Source organism: Lissotriton helveticus, chromosome 5_1 (genome assembly GCF_964261635.1).
Source record: "Lissotriton helveticus chromosome 5_1, aLisHel1.1, whole genome shotgun sequence".
In the NCBI taxonomy this organism is placed as follows: domain Eukaryota; kingdom Metazoa; phylum Chordata; class Amphibia; order Caudata; family Salamandridae; genus Lissotriton; species Lissotriton helveticus.
This window is the reverse complement of record NC_136065.1, coordinates 2,054,960,719-2,054,975,356: the sequence shown is the minus strand read 5'-3', so window position 1 is coordinate 2,054,975,356 and position 14,638 is coordinate 2,054,960,719. Positions and strand designations below refer to the sequence as shown.

Genomic DNA, 14,638 nt, shown 5'->3' with positions numbered 1-14,638 from the left:
ACATCCTCCCTTTGAACAAACTAAATGGAGACATTACGGTTGTTGAATGTGGTGTCAGCCTGTACTCTCTTACTTTCTTTCTCATACTCTCTTCCCAATTTGTTTCACACATAGGAGACTGCTGCAAACTTTCTTTCCACATCTTTATAAAGCGTTCTACGACATCATTAGATTCAGGATGATAAAGTGCTGTTTTCTTATATTTCACACCTCTTATCCTCAAAAATTCCTCAACCACCGCTGAAGTAAATTGAACTCCATTGTATGTGAGAACAATGGAGGGAAAATCCTCTCTCTCAAACAGTCCCTGTAAGAAGCCAATCACTTCGATTCAACAGAGTTGACAACTTTTATCTCAGGCCACTGCGAAAACATGTCCAAACATACAATTACATACTTATCATGGGAACTTACTTTCACCGGTCCAAAGTAATGTCTATTCATGATCCAGAGGCTCGTTCTCCAATGACCATTGGCTGTGTCCTGCACTTTAGCACTTTGCCACATTGTGTACAATCCATACATTCTCTTGCTTTCCTTTCTATGATCAAGTCCATAGAGGGCCACCAATAGCATTCTTTTACTCTCTCCTTAGCCTTCGATATGCCCATATGACTTGCATGAGCTTTTTTGACTAAAATACTCCTTAAATCTACAGGAGGTACACGTTTGTTCCCTCTTAAAAGTATTCCATCCACCACAGAAAGCTTGTTGGGAAATTCTCAAAACCCCAATATATTTTTTTCACACTTGCCTTTGATCAACCGACCTTTTAACACCATTTTTACCACGCTTTGTAAACACACATCACTTTCTGACTTCCTCCTCCATTCCTCTTCGTGTATGACACCTTCAGTCCCAACGCAGGCATTTACATTATTGTTATAGTCTTCCCCAGCAAATCAAAGCAAAGCGTCCTTCTTATAATCACTCGTCCTCCTCTAATTCAACATATAATCTCGAGGTACAGTCCGCCTGCAGTTTAGGTGCACGAGGTACATACATTCTTTCAAACTCAAACTTTTGGAGCGTAATGACCCACCTGCAAAGAAGACTTGAGATCTGATCCACACCTTCCTTTGCAAAGACCTCCTTGAGTGGTTTATGGTCTGCTTTTATTTCAAATTTTCTCTCCAAATACATTTTCTTAACTTTTTAACAGCACAAAATATTCCGAGCCTCTTTCTCAATGACTGAGTGAGTACTTGATCTCTGCAACTCTCATGCCACGTGAGCAATAGTGTGATATACACCATATGACTGCTATAACAAAACAGCCCCTAAACCCATGGAGCTGGCATCCGTCATGACAATAATATCCTCCTTAAATCAAAACTCCCAAGATCCGAGAGTTTCTCCAAGGCAGACTTCACATCTCTAAATTCCGTTTCAAACACATCAGACCACAAGAACTCTTTAACTTTCATTAGCAGCAACCTGAGAGCCACCGTCCTTTCAACAAATTTAGGGACAAATGTATTATAGAACTCAGCCATGCCTAAAAGTTTGGCCAATTCTTCTTTGCTCTTTTGAGAAGCGAGATTCTTAATTGTGTCAACTAAAACTTTCTTAGCACGAATTCCAGAACCAGTGATTAGAGGTTCTAAATATTCTATCCCAGGAACACAGAATTTTCATTTTTCTCGTTTCAGTGTCAAACCATACTTCAACAGTTTCTCAAACACTTCATGCAATTGTATATTGTGCTCTTGTACATTTGATTATCTTGATATATTTTCACTCCCACCACTTCCTTTAATATTTTCTCAATAGCCTTCTGACAAACAGAGGATACTGATATAAACCCAAACAACAGTCTTAAAAATTTAAAGTTACCAATGGGAGTGGTAAGGTGGTCACATCTTGTGATTTATCAGTTAATTTTATTTAGTGATACGCTGACCTGAGATCTAAAGAAGAAAAGTACTTGGCACCATTCAACAAGCTGAGCATCTCACTGATGTTGGGAAATGGATAAAGATCCACTAACACAGCCTTAATAAACACCCTCAAACCAACACATAAGCTAGCTTCACCATTGGCTTTGCGAGCTATAACCACAGGTGCAACCCATTCTACAGTTTCCACTTTTTCAATTATGCCATTCGCAACCAGTTTACCCAATTCTCGTTTCATACTATTTAGGCTGCCTTTGGGCAAGCATTGTTTTTAATCTGATCTTGTGCACATCATTTTTTAACATTCTAGAGTATTCTTACAAACATCTGAGAACTCATCCACCAGATCATCACATCCCTCCAGGATACTGCTGAGAGTTGGTATTTCTCTCAAATGAACCACAGGGTTAGCATTTGCGTCAAGAAATAAATTCAGATCACGTTGGTGAAACCAACTTATCAGTGAATCCTCTTTCACAGAAACATTAGTTGACGCCAATTTATGTAATGTTATGTTATTTAATTTTTATAAAGCGCACATCTACTCAATAGAGTGTCCCGGTGCTGGACTGAGCGTATAGAGACATTTCAGGGAAGACTCTTTAAATATGTTGGTCAAGGAATAGTCATGTTTTAAGTTGTTTCCTAAAAAGCCCTAAATCATCCAGTTGTCTGAGTGTGGCAGGCATCCGATTCCATAGATGGGCCGCTGGTACCTGGAAGGAACGTCCGCCCCTACGTGAGCGGGCAATCCTAGGCACTGTCATCAAAGGAAGTTGTGAGGAACTTAGATTTCTGCTCGGAGTATAGAAAGACGCCCGCTTCCTAATGCATGGGGCTCCGAGGCCATGAAGAGCTTTAAAGGCCAGCACAAGGGCCTTAAAGTAAATTCTATTTCAAATAGGCAGCCAGTGAAGCTTCCTTGATGGAGAGAGATCTGTTCTCTTGGACCCAACATGAGGATTGCTCTAGTGGCCATGTTTTGAATAACTTGAAGTTTATGCAGGAGGTAATACGGAAGGCCCAAGTAGAGGACATTAGCGTAGTCCAGTCTAGATGTTATAAGAGCGTGGACCACCGTCCTTCTATGAGTGAGTGAAAGAAGGGGGCGAAATCTCTGGAGCATTTTCAGGATGCCATAACAAGTCCGGGCATCCAATTTTACCCCCAGATTTCTCACTGCTCCTGCCGATTGCTGAGGAGATGGAGTATCACCCGGCCAGCAGCCTCTCCACGCTTCCTGGGTGAATGAGCCAAAAAGGATCACCTCTGATTTCTCTGGGTTACACTGCAGTTGGTTAAATCTGAACCACGCAAAAACCTTGCTTAGGCATTTGTTAATCTTCTCTCCATCGGGCTCCTCTCCCTTTTTACAGGGGAACAACAGCTGAGTATATTCAGCGTAAGATATAATAGTTGCACCATGGGCCTCAGCCAAAGGGGCGGGGGGGGCAACTGGCTCAGAATGGAAACCGGAGGAACTCCTACCCTCATAGGAGGGATACCGGCTGCAAATGGGGGGGACCAAACCTCCTGGCTCCTGTCCGCCAAAAAGGAGGAGAACCTTTCTAACACCTTGCCACCAAGACCACACTCCCTTAGCCTCTGCAGGAGACGGTCATGGGGCACGGTGTCAAAAGCAGTTGACAGATCGAGTAGGAAGGATGTATAACGTTACAACGCATACTTTTACAACGCCTACCTTTACATCGCAAGTTTTACAACGCATACCATTACAACGCATAATGCTTTTGGGAGCTGGATAGTGAATAGTTTAATTTACTATTCCAACTCCAGTCCCCGTGGATAGTAGGGAAGGTGTTGGATAGTACATTAAACCTATTCCCTATCCTAGAGCGCCCCCAGCGCTATGCGTTGTAATGGTTTGCGTTGTAAAAGTTGCGTCGTAATGGTAGTGCGTTGTAAAAGTTTAGTTGTAAAGGATGTTTCCCAGTAGGAATAGAATCGCTCTTTCACCCGTATCTAAGGTCTCCTTGATGGACTCTGATATCTCGAGTAATGCTGTCTCCATGCTAAAATTGGCACGGATACCGGATTGACTCATATGGAGGAGGCCGTTTGTTTCTGTGAAGTCAGTAATAATAGAGTTCACATATTTCTCAATGGATTTCGCAAAAAAGGCAGCAGGGAAATAGGCCTATAATGGGATGTTAAAGTAGGATCTGCCGTAGTTTTTTTTAGCAGAAGGATTTTTGCTCTCTTCCATACAGATGGAACCTAGCCCCTTCTCAATGACAGGTTCAGAACCTGGGTAACCTCTGGATTAATGATCTCCGCCATGGCCGCAAGTATTTTTTCAGGGCAGGGATCAGACGGAGACCGTGACTTTAAGTTTTTCATTATGGACAGAGAATGCTCCAGGGTAATGAGAGGAAACTGCAGGATGGTAGCCGTGCTAGCCAGAGTAGTTGGCCGCAAGACAGAGAGAGAGACGCCCTGCGGCCCCTCCGAGGAGGTAAGACATTTTTGAATCTTCAACACTCTCATGAAAGGAGGAGGCCAACTGGCCTATCCAGTTTTCTGACACAATCCTTTCCGAAACTGCTGCTTTCAGTGAGACAAAGTGTTGAACGATTTTGAAGATTTCCTTACTCTTATTCCCTGATGCCTCAATTCTAGCTGAGAAAACAACTTTCTTTGCTTCCACAATTCTGTTCTGATACTTCTTTAATGCCTCTTTATATAGTGCCTTACGGTCTGCACTAAAGTCTCTCCTCCACACTCTTTCCAGGTACTTACAAGAACACTTACATTTCCTTAACATGTCATTAAACCAAGACGCCGATGGCCTTATTGCCTGGTGAGAGCGTGATGACTGTGGGACCAGAACCTCCATGCCGTGTTTTAACCAATTTTCGAGATTAATGGCAGCGTCCTTCGATCTTACTCTGCATAGGAAAGGGATTAGAGGAGAGTTCTCTACTCAGTGCTTCGCCTTCAGGGGTAATTTTGTGGAAAGCTCTAGTTGTAAATAGTGGGGTTTTATCAGGAATACGGGCCTGCTTCATTAGTTTGCTGATCTGCAAACCAATAAAAAAGTGGTCTGTCCAAAGTCAGGGAACAGGTTCCTCCGTTATTATTGGAATGTTGGAGAAAATTTGATCTAACGTATGGCCTTTCTTGTGAGTCAAAAAGATATAAAAGGGGATGATGGACGGAGCGTTTCAACAAATCAAACACTCACCCCGAGTCAACTGATCTGGGTTTAATCCATCACCATTCTTTAGTTCACTCAGCCACCCCAGTTCTTGTGAGTCAGCATAGATACATAGGGTAATAGGTCCATGATCTCCAAAATCTCCTGTAATGTGGTTGTATCGGGACTTTCCAGGTTGTCCATATGTACATTAAAATCTCCCAGGACCAGAAAATGCTTAAATCTCAGAGCTAATGATGCAATACAAGTAGCTATATTCCTCAGAAAGGTCCCTGCATGCCCTGGGGGTCTGTATATTACGGCTCCTGCCACAGATTGGTGGGTGGATATAATGCAGTGGAAACCCAGACATTCCGCCGCCTCTATTTCCTCCATAGGAATTATCTTAACCTGGACTTTTGGAAATTATTGCAACACCACTCCCCTTCCCCTTGGTGCGGTCCCTTCTAAAGATGGAATAGCCATAGGGTATTGCCATTGTAAGTGTGGGATTGGACGTCTCTGTAAGCAATGTTTCGGTCATGAATAAAATATCTAACTTCGACTCTAATATCAGATCAAATATGAGTTGGGCGTTTTTTTTAACGAGCGTACATTAAGTAGGGAGGCTTGAATATTGTTTGACTGCCAGTGCTCCCCCGGTGTTATGATATGAGTTTCCTTTCTCTTTGTAATAGGATTCTATTACAGGACCGGAGGCTTCGGATTATGCTTCTCTTTCTTATATTTGCCACTCACAGCAGCCAATGAAAAACGTTTTGTATGCAATAAAAACTACATTTCCCATGATGCTTGTACATACATCACATCCTGTATAGCCCCATAAGAGCTGCTGCATCCTGTGTCTCCTCCTCTTTCTTTGCTGCTCACGCAGCCAGTTAAGTGCTCTCTACTTTATGATATGATTAATGTCTTGGTTGACTAACGGATTTCTTTGAGGTTAATGCCAGTAGTTTGCGCTCATTGCGCACTGTATTACAGGCCTTGCGTTTAGTTCGCTTGATGTTGCAATGCTTTGCGCTTATATCGCGCTATGTTTCATGCTTGTGGCGTGATTGTGGTTTGTGGGAGCTGGAAGCGCACGTGTTACGTGCAGTCATGGTGCTTAACGAACGGCGCTCCCTAAGTTCAAGACTGATTGCTGGCGGCGCTCTGGATATACCACAGTATCGATGTTGTCCTCATATTGCAAAGGGTCCTAGGGGTCTGTGTTGGTGATTTACGCTGCATTTCATGTTTTTCTTGCGTTAGCGCTCGCGGGCGCCATGGGTTGTTTTTACCGCCTTGGAGGGCGGAGCGGCTCCCGCTGGGAGCAGCGTACTCAAGGACGCTTTTATTTGTCACATGGCCTGCGGGCATTACCGCGTTCTTGCAGGGGCTGTGTGCGGCGCCGGATGTGGCGCCTCCTCCTGCAGCGGAGTCTGGCACTTTACCGCTACATCTCCGCAGAGCTCAGCGTACTCAAGGACGCTTTTATTTGTTACATGGCCTGCGGGCATTACCGCGTTCTTGCAGGGGCTGTGTGCGGCGCCGGATGTGGCGCCTCCTCCTGCAGCGGAGTCTGGCACTTTACCGCTACATCTCCGCAGAGCTTCAGGGCTCGCCTCGATGAAGGCAAGCGCGCGTCGCCTCCTTGCCACGTCCTAGGACTGTGGGTCCGGTGATGTTTCCTCTACGCGGGGGCCCCCCCCCCCCTTTTTGAAAGGCGCTCTGTGCTCCCGCTGATCAGCGCATGCCGCGCTTCCCTGCCGAGGTCTTCAGGTTTGATCAGCTTCGTGTGGATCGGTCTACACGTGGCCTCGGGGCAAGGTCTGCTGCCTTTGATTTCCATGGTACAGGGTTCGATCCCGGGTGCCCCGAGTCATGTCCGTTTTTTCTATAATGTTATAATTTGTGTTTTCTCCGATTCCAGTTTACTATTCTCCTGGGATATGTTTCGCTGTTTATACTGGACGGCAATATGCACTTGGCAGTTTTTTGGTAGCGCTGATGCAACTTTCAATGGCTCCTGCGGGAGTGGTGAGGTCGCTCTGCTTATGCCGGCGAGATTAATCCTCATGAGGGGCCTAGACTGCCGCAAACTGAATCAAACACTCCTCCTGGAGCTGGAATTCGGCGCTAGAGTGCGCCATGATGTATTAGGTGAATGTGTTTGTGTCTTGATTTGTTGCTCCTGGATGAGGGGCCTAGTCTGCCGCAAACTGAATCAAACACTCCTCCTGGAGCTGGAATTCGGCGCTAGAGTGCGCCATGATGTATTAGGTGAATGTGTTTGTGTCTTGATTTGTTGCTTCTGGATTGCATTCCAACGGTGCTCTTTTCCACGTTGCGTAAGTTTCCGGTCACTTCCATGGGGTTGTTTGAATTATTGCGCGGTCACGCGCTGTCTCCGCCAAAGGCTTTCCCTAGTAGCCGAGTGCGGTTATGGAGTCATAACGCTCCGGTGTGCGTAACCCATTTGGGCACAATTTGGGCTTACTTTGGGCACTTTGGCCTACGCACGTCGCAGGCGTCCCTTGTTTGTTTGGTTTGAGGTCCCAGTGCCTCCTGCTTACCTGGGCAGATTCCTGGTAGCCTCCAGGCTTTAACAATAGGCTGGCCCTCGGAGTGCGCACACGCTCCTTGTATTTTACAAAGACTCCCGACGCCCTCTGGGCTGGTATAATGACTACAGCTTTGCTGAGGGGCCGATGCATTATTCATTTCTCTGTTTTAGTGTGCACAGGGTTGGCTCCCCCTCGACTCCTCCATTGCACTGTGCCTTGCACTTCATATATATAGAACATAGATGTCCCTTGAGGATGATGTTGGAATATATGTATGTATATATATATATTTCTATATTGGAGGATGACAACTACTGATGGGAGCGCGAGAGCCTCCTGAACGGATTATGTTGACACCCAGGTTCTTCCCGTTCTTGTGTGGTCAACAGGGCCTCATGTTTGACGTTACCTACCTCAGGGTGACAGGGCTTGATTGACGCCCATTTTGGTCTGCTACCACAATACCTTCAAGAGCCCAAGTAGCGCATGCGTTCGTTTTTGTCTATTTACTTATTATTTTTACGTTAGTTATTGTCTTTATTCTTTTCCATAGTGTTTCCGCAGTTCCTGGCATATAGCGTTCAGGAGAGAGTCTGGTTCTCTCCTTCCCGGCAAGGGCAGTTGTTCCGATAGTGGTACTAAGGGTTGATGCGAGGGATAGGCTATCCCTCCTCAGTTCCCTCTTACCGTCCGAGTGCCGTGTTGTGCTCTCAGGTTCATTGGTTACTTAGAAGTATGGTTGATCTGTCCTGGCAGGCCTTGGCCTCCCAGTTCCAGACGTCGGCGGATGGATATGTTGGGATTGCTCGGTTATAACCTTCATGCATTTGGGCCTTTAATTTGGGTTCCGAGTTTATCTTACTACTATGCGGCTCAGTGGCTTTATCCCCACTTTACAATGCGAGGATGCATTTCCGATGGTATTAGTACGAGAGTTTCCCTTTGGGTGGATGCCTCGGTAGTGGTGTGTTGGGCACCGTCATGCTGTCAGTTTTTCCGACCCTTCCAGTTATTCGGGCTCTTTGTCGTGCACGCCTCTGGTGGCTTGCTGTTCAGCATGCACAATGTCTCAACTGCGAGTACGATCAGCGGATATGGGCATATAAGTCATCTTCATAGTGGAATAATTTCAGGACTCAGGTCGTCTTGCCGACGATTTTCATATTCAGATTGTTGTGGTATAACTCCTTAGCCGACATGGCAGTAAAGGTTGGCTCCATCTGGTTTCCTGGTATTCTGACGACTGGTCGCATCTTTCGTGCAAGGAGGACTCCATTTTGGAATCCCAATGCCCCTGGGTCGGCGAAGGACGGCTCGTTCTCCCGCCTTTTCTTGCAATTTTCTCCTTTTTCTAATGTAGTGACACTCATGTAAATCAAGGCAGATGCCTTATGGTTCGCCAGAGAGCTACGGCCCGCAGATTCATAGTTGCCATTTAGTAGGCGGGTCCGGGTTGACACATGGCAATGTGGTACGAACAGTTTTCCCTAGGTGTATGTATTCCGACTTTGCTTTATTGCGATCAAGTTTACGGTATCTACGTTACCTTCTTGGTTCTCGAACGCGTTCTTTTCGTATTTCTGGACCTTTCATTCCCTGCAGACGTTTCGGTGATAGAGGATAGCTTGTGGATATGCCCGCCATTGGCGGCTTTGTGAGGACTGATTTCTTCTGGTGGATTGCTTTCCAAATGTGTACGGGGACTTCAGTAACGTTCTCCTTATAACGTCCATTTGGCCGTTTTCCTGCGGCTCTTCTCGGTTCAGGGCAGGTTGCTGACCTTGAGTCGGGTTTCTTTCCAATTCTTTTGGTGGCCTGCGTTTACAAACGGGACGTTTATTATTGTCAGGCTGTGTTACGAAGTATTCCACCTTCGGGGGTTCCTATGGCGAGGCAAGCCCGCGTTTTACAGGTATAGTATGTACTATTACTTGCCCTGTCGGCGAGGTCTGACATGCATGTGGTCAGGGCCTTGTCACACGACTTTGCACTTTATGGGTGTTTCTTCCGATGCCTCATGGCTTACGACGATGGTTCTCGGAATTGCAATCTGATATGATTTTTCGACTATATGTTCATGATTGTTGATGATTGTTATCATTTTCTATGTGAGTACGAGGCTATTACAGCCGATGGTTGAGGGCCTTTGGCCGGAATGGGTGTTGGAACACTGGTGATACGCAGTTTGCTCAAGTACAATACTTATCATTCTTGTTTGGATAATTCTCATTGTTGTGCAAGTTTTAACTTTTCTGATGGAGTTTCTCAGACTCTATTTAAACTGTATTATGTACCGGTGGGAGATTTCAGACTGTAGTTGTGTTACTAAGCGTTAAACTAGCATAATCCGAAGCCTCCGGTCCTGTAATAGAATCAAAAATTAGCTAGCATTCGCGCCAAGAATTTTCAATTCTATTAAGGACACGGAGGCGAGGATTATCCCACCCGGTTTATTACAGTATTGGTAATAATTACCCACCCGAATGTACTTGATATTCTGTATCAGCAGAAGTTACGGGTTTTTCCTGTCTCATTCCTTTCAGCTTCGAGTAAAGAAGAAGGAGCAGGTGTTCTTCTGGCTTAAAAGACGTGATTCGTCCAGTTGACGATGGTTCGCCATGTTGAAGGATGTTTCTTGAGATTCATATCCGTGAAAAGGACTGGATTTATTAATGTTTGTTCTCCATGTTGAAGGATGTTTATTGTGACTCTTATTCCGTAAAATGGACTGGATTTATTAATGTGTGGACTGTATATGTTCGAGCAAAGAAAGAGGAGGAGACACAGGATGCAGCAGCTCTTATGGGGCTATACAGGATGTGATGTATGTACAAGCATCATGGGAAATGTAGTTTTTATTGCATACAAAACGTTTTTCATTGGCTGCTGTGAGTGGCAAATATAAGAAAGAGAAGCATAATCCTCGCCTCCGTGTCCTTAATAGAATTGAAAATTCTTGGCGCGAATGCTAGCTAATTTTTGATCCTTCTCACCTATTAAGCCTGTCCCAGAGGTCCAGTTGCAATGATTAAATATCAAGGGGTCACAGTCCCCCCTCGGTATAATGCAGCTGCAAAAATCCAGAGCGGGCATATGCCTTTTTAGGTCTTCACTGTTGTAGATAATGCGCTTACCATTAAAAATAGGCCTGCAAGCAGCCTCTCCCGCCCCTTCCGCCTCCGGGACGCTGACGAGTGCAGACGGGCTTGCCTTTGTCGCACCGCTGGTGCGCCGCCGGTGCGTTCGCTTCTCGTTCTGCAACACATCCGCATTTAAAGGGCCGTGCCACTAATGCGCGAACCTTTCAGACCGGAAGTGATGCTATTCTCTCTCCACACAAACGAACAAGTCGCGGTGGAGCGGAGAGAATAGCAAGTGCAGATAAGAAAAACAGCTTTACAATTGCCGGTACTGACAGTGCAAGATTACATATGCCACCAATAAAATAACACAAATGTGCCAGATTAAAAAAAGAAAAGGTCGTAATCGTTCAGTTTAAAATATTCAAGGAATTATCGCAGTGGTGCCACTAAGTTGCCACAAGTGCTCTCAATGTTTTTAGATGCGTCAACAGTTTTATACTGCTCCACACTCTCATTTTGGCATGGCATTCTGTGGTATTCTGATGTATTAATGGTATTGCTTTACATGATTTACGGTATCTGGTGACATCATTCATGTGCTAGTTCCATGCTGCTCTGTTGTCAAGGGTCAAGAATGTTAGTATTCAATTGACATTGAGCAGTTGCTTGTATTGGTTAGTGGCACTGGATGAGTCTTCTTCATTTACAATAAATCTTCTAATTATCTTCAACTTCAGACCTGCCTACCTCTTTGATTTCTTTTTGGAGGATTTCACATTGGCGTAGTCGGCAGCAGGTGAAGGAGAGGACTCAACAGCATCAACAATTTTTGAAAATATTTCAAAGGTACTGTTATTTTAACTCTGAGGAACCTCTGATTAATGATTAATTCCATCCATTATTTGATAATTTATCTTAACCAAAAGAAAGTATTTCGCTGCACACTCACCCTTGTTTTCATTAAATTGGGTTGGGAGTTAAATTCGGTGCAGATTATATGTGTTTTCAACTGAAGGAATCTTTGATTGATCCCATCTAATTTATGGCAACTTATCTTAACCCAAGGAAAATATTTCGCTGCACACTCACCCTTCGTTTTCATTTAACTGGGTTGGGAGCTAGATCGGTGCAGAATATATTTGTATTCAACTTAAAAAGCTGAGTAGAGCTTTGTGGAAGGATTTGTTTTAATGAAGAGCTGGTATTCATTAACCTGGTTTCAGTTAATTTGGTCATAAACTACCTTAACAGCGATATTTTTAATTTCACTTGGTGATTTAATTCTGAAATATCGGCACAAGATTGTCGAGTGAAGAGCATTATTTTCATTTACATTTTTTTTACAGTGAAATAGACATTTGGGAGTATTTTTCAGTTTTGTTTTTCTTCAAACTTTGAAATGTGCTCGAGTGCATTCCAACTGCAACTCTTACCTCGAGTGTGCGTCAGCGTCAGCGTCAGCTGCACGGAATTTTCACTTCTGAGGAGTTCTTTCTTCTGACTCCGAATGTGGCTTTTACATTCTTGAACACACAGAGGATCCGTCAATCACGTCATAGCGTTTTTGCGTGACTGCCATTTTCTTTTGTGTCGGACTTCGGGAAAAGGAGAAGTTTACGAGATCGGACTGCAAGGTTACTCTGTTGTGACAGTAAAGTGGGAAATTGTTCGTTTATTTTTTCAATGGTTGTGGCTTAAAGATTTTCGCTGCCATTTCAGGTCAATACAAAACGGAGGTACAGTCTTAATTAACAATTTGGAGCAACATTTTTCCTTTTGGCCAACCTTTTCTTTTACCCAACACCACCATCTAGTGGATCTTTTCTGTATTATTCTTCCAGTATTTCTTTTGTTTCTTAAGCTTTATTTTAATGTGACAGTGGTAAAGCTTTCTCCACATTTAGTTTTATTAGGCAAAGTTATACTTAGATTTCAGTGCTAATTTTATCTTGAATTTCCTGTATTTCAAACACAAGTAATGTTTTCCTTGTCAAGCAGGATGTCACAGTCAGTCCATTAACTTATTGTGGGTACATAATGGGTTTCTGATTCTGTGTTATATGCTGGTGCACATTATTTATTTTTAATTTTCTCTCACTAGTTAATATTTCTTCTTTTGTGTGTTATTGACATTCTTGTGATCATGCAGAATGTCACTGCCCACCATTTTTTCACATGTCTCCTGGTGAACCAACGATCAAACAGAAGAAATGGAGGAAAGTATTCGAGCGTTATGCCAGAGTGTGTGGTGTTAGTTTGTCAGCTGAACGGAAAACTTCTCTTTTGCTTCATTGTCTTGGGTCGGAGGGTCAAGACGTCTTTGACCATCTTCCCCAACTTACTGATGAAGAGAGTTCTGGTTTGAATGAATTTGAAATTTGTTTAAAACAACTTGATAGCATTACTTACCTAAAGTAAGTACGATATTAGAAAGATATCAATTCGCTAAAAAGAAACAAGAAGACAGTGAAACTGTTGAAGGGTATGTTACTCAGTTGAGAAAGCTCCCTTCCTCCTGCAAGTTTGGGAATCTTTGTGAATTAGAGACCAATTCTCCTACTGTGTCTGGACCTTCTAAATTCAATAAAAAAACAAAGTTTGTACCAAGATGTTTCAGATGTGATAAGTTAGGTCATCTGGCCAGTGATAAAAAATGTCCTGCTTGGAACGTTATATTTGCTAAGTGTAAAAGAAAAGGGCATCTTTCTGTAGTTTGCAAAACTAAGACCATTCATCTAATGTGAAATCAGTGGAGACTGAGATTTTAGAGGAGGATTTTGTCTGCGGACAAATAGTTGTACAAGTAGTGCCCCATGGTGAAACTAAGTCCTGTCCTTTAGATTCAATTCAGGTTGATGGAGAGTCTACTAGAGTTTTATTCGACTCTGGTGCCAAAATCACCATCATCTCTGGGAATTTCTTTGAATCCAAACTTTCTGGCAAAGTTACGCTACATAAACCTGACATACGTCCTTTAGGGTATGGGGGTGAAATTATTCAGTTGAAAGGATACTTTAATGGGTTGATTAAATATAAGGGGCGCTACACGTCAGGGAAGATTTATGTTTCACTTAAAGGTGATAGTATAATTTGTTGGTTCCACCAGGGTGATTTAGTGGTCATGTTAGATCCAGGTAGTGATTCTCCTATTAAACTCAAAGAATTCGTACAGACTGTTGCGATATCCTCTGATAGTATGTTGGAAGCAAGAGTTAAAGAGAAGTTCCCTCATGTGTTCAAGAATGTTTTGGGTTGTCTTAAAGGATTTAAGCTTAAGATACCTTAATGTCCAGGTTGTCAACCATTTTCTTGTAAAACAAGGAATGTTCCATTAGCTGTGAGGGAAGAAATGAAAAAAGAATTGTGCAAGTTGCAAGATGGTGGCCTCATTGAAGAAGTAACTGCAACGGATTGGGTTTCTCCGGTTGTAGCCGCCCAGAAATCGGACGGCTCGCTTCATCTGTGTGTGGACTTGAGACAGTTGAATAAGTGTGTCATTGTTGATAGATTCCCTTTGCCCAACATCTCAGAGCTACTTACATTGTTGGATGGTGGGAAGGTATTTAGTACCATTGACTTGACCTCGGCTTACCATCAGGTCGAGGTGGATGAGGCTTCGAGGGATTTTACTTCATTCATAACCCTGTTTGGTTCTTTTAGATTCGTACGTATGCCTTTTGGGCTTGTCTCAGCTGCGACTGTTTTTCAACGTATGATGGAAAAGATCTTGGAGGGTTGTAAAGGTTGTTGTGTCTATCAGGGTGAAATCTAGATTTTTGCTAAGAATCAAGTTGAGCATGAGGAGTTTCTTTTTGATGTTCCTAGGAGGTTAGTTAATGCCAATCTCACCATTAAGTCTGAGAACTGTAGATTTGGCACATCTTCAATTCATTATCTTGGGCATACAATTTCAAATAGTGGTATCTCTCCAAA

At 43.6% G+C, this 14,638-nt stretch overlaps 1 long non-coding RNA gene across 1 annotated transcript in view; it reads right to left on the bottom strand.

Annotated features, from left to right (window-relative positions):
* Positions 1-13,245, bottom strand: part of LOC144756279 (uncharacterized) — a 385,761-nt gene extending 372,516 nt beyond the window's left edge. Inside the window, exon 1 of the long non-coding RNA XR_013595109.1 lies at positions 12,139-13,245. This is a non-coding gene — a long non-coding RNA (uncharacterized LOC144756279). The remainder of the gene's footprint in view (positions 1-12,138) is intronic.
* Positions 13,246-14,638: the final 1,393 nt, after the last annotated feature.